The sequence below is a fragment of the Schistocerca piceifrons genome, unplaced genomic scaffold (assembly GCF_021461385.2).
Source record: "Schistocerca piceifrons isolate TAMUIC-IGC-003096 unplaced genomic scaffold, iqSchPice1.1 HiC_scaffold_936, whole genome shotgun sequence".
Lineage (NCBI taxonomy): Eukaryota > Metazoa > Arthropoda > Insecta > Orthoptera > Acrididae > Schistocerca > Schistocerca piceifrons.
Genome location: NW_025729208.1, coordinates 5384651 through 5387150, shown reverse-complemented (window position 1 = coordinate 5387150; position 2500 = coordinate 5384651). Strand labels below are relative to the sequence as shown.

Genomic DNA, 2500 nt, shown 5'->3' with positions numbered 1-2500 from the left:
TGTACCTTAACCTAACCTATGTTGTACCTTAACCTAACCTATGTTGTACCTTAACCTAACCTATGTTGTACCTTAACCTAACCCATGTTGTACCTTAACCTAACCCATGTTGTACCTTAACCTAACCCATGTTGTACCTTAACCTAACCCATGTTGTACCTTAACCTAACCCATGTTGTACCTTAACCTAACCCATGTTGTGCCTCAACCTAACCCATGTTGTGCCTCAACCTAACCCATGTTGTGCCTCAACCTAACCCATGTTGTGCCTTAACCTAACCCATGTTGTGCCTCAACCTAACCCATGTTGTGCCTTAACCTAACCCATGTTGTGCCTTAACCTAACCCATGTTGTGCCTTAACCTAACCCATGTTGTGCCTTAACCTAACCCATGTTGTGCCTTAACCTAACCCATGTTGTGCCTTAACCTAACCCATGTTGTGCCTTAACCTAACCCATGTTGTGCCTTAACCTAACCCATGTTGTCGCCTTAACGTAACCCACGTTGTCGCCTAAACCTGCTCTGTAATTGTTATACGACTCGTTCAATTACTGTAGTGTTGCCCACCCGCAACCCTCGCAATATAGTTCGCTACTCGCACTGCCCGCACCCCTGTGTATCGCTTCATGTTAAACACCTTGCAAGTCTTGCTCACTTTCCACATGCTCCTGCTGTACACTGTAATGTGGATGGCAGCAGGACGTACATGCCGCCCCTCCCCACGTCCCCACCTTGCCCCCTGCCTTCGCAAGCTGGTTGGTGAGAAGTTTGCATGTTCAATGCCCTTCGCATGCGACGTACTCAGGCTACGTTGTGGTGCGGCCTGTGTCAACTGTCCGCTGATGTCGTACGCGTGAACCACAATCTGTACTGCACATTCGTCCTTATGTACTGAATGATACATCGTGGCACATGTGTGACCGCACAACGACTGCGCCCAAAAACGGCGGACCATACAGTGCAAATATTGTGCACGCAGCTACGTGTCGTCTCCCTATGAGAGCTGGATTGCAGTGTGGTACGCCATAGAGACGTGTGGGAGGAACGGACGCCGTGGATGGCGATCAGCATGAGCTGTCTGTTGATGTATTCGGACCTAGTCGTCTCTCCTCACACACCGTGATGGCATGGTGCACCGCGTTCCATATCTGCGACATGCTACAGAGGCCGGTTGACAGTCGTTCGAGCAATGGACATCGCATACGTACGGGGGCCACCTTCCACGTATTGTCTAGGCGTGCACATTTTGTTGCGTGTATGTGGGCAGACGTAGTGTGGCGTGACACCTGACACAGGCATGCAATAATCGTTGAAGTTGCAAATGGCGATGGACGCCTGCGTTTTCTGGTGAAGTTACGCAAATGAACAAATGGTAACCTGTTGTGGTGCGGTTGTTCTCGCTAGGGGTGAATCGGTGATGGCGACGATAGGTTGAGGTACTAACCGGTTGTTCCAGCGATACCCACCATGCCGACGAAACTGAACGGCATCTGGGTGTGAAGCGATACGCGGCGGTGGCTGGGTGGGACCGTCCCCGGCCGGTGAGGGGGCGCCTCCCGGCGTGCTGGCCGCGCGGTGCGTGGGCGCACGCGCTACAGCCGGCTGGTGGGGGCGGCCAGTGGCAGGCGCGCCGGCCGACGGACGCGGCAGGCGTCGCAGCTGCGCGCCGGCGCACCCTGCGCGCGGCGCCGTGCGGCCAAAGTAGGTCCTCGCGGGCCCGGTGCGAAGCGCGGTGGACATCTTCAGTGTGCTGGTCCGATTGAGGACTGTGTGCGTTGAGGATGCGCCGCCGCCCGGCGCTCGGCGCCGCGACGCCGTCTGCTGCTCGGTCGCCCCAGCGGTTCTCGCTGGTGGTTTGTATCGCAGCTGTGCGGATGTGTTGGCGCGTGCGCTGTGCTGGGAGAGTTCGCTTCGGCACCCAAGTGGGGCTTTTGTCCTTCTGTGGCGCTGGCGTTGGAGCTGCCGGTCACCGTAGGTGGCGCGTGTTGTCTCCCGCCGGCAATGCCACGACAGCACGCTCCCGGGCCTCTGTCGGCAGCGGCAAGCTCAGTTGGGAGCACGGGTGGTCGCACCGAAAGCGTCTACTCGCCTAACTCCGGGCGATTGCGCCTCTCTCGAACCCGACCAAGTACTTGGGACGGCGCTGCGCGCCGCCGGGACCTGAGAGGGTTTCGAGGTGTATTGTGCAGGGGAGCTCAGCCTCCTCCTGTTTGCAGAATGATTGAGCGGACGCTTGCGTGTTCGCGCGGGCCCCCGGGACACACTCCCGGGCGGCCGGCTGCTCAGCTCTAGTTGACGCAGCTCCCTGGTTGATCCTGCCAGTAGTCATATGCTTGTCTCAAAGATTAAGCCATGCATGTCTCAGTACAAGCCGCATTAAGGTGAAACCGCGAATGGCTCATTAAATCAGTTATGGTTCCTTAGATCGTACCCACGTTACTTGGATAACTGTGGTAATTCTAGAGCTAATACATGCAAACAGAGTCCCGACCAGAGAT

General features: G+C 56.3%; 1 non-coding gene across 1 annotated transcript in view; it reads left to right on the top strand.

Annotated features, from left to right (window-relative positions):
* The first annotated feature begins 2304 nt into the window (after positions 1–2304).
* LOC124772093 overlaps positions 2305–2500 on the top strand; it is a 1909-nt gene continuing 1713 nt past the window's right edge. The window contains exon 1 of the ribosomal RNA XR_007013770.1: positions 2305–2500. This exon is cut by the window's right edge and continues 1713 nt beyond it. This is a non-coding gene — a ribosomal RNA (small subunit ribosomal RNA).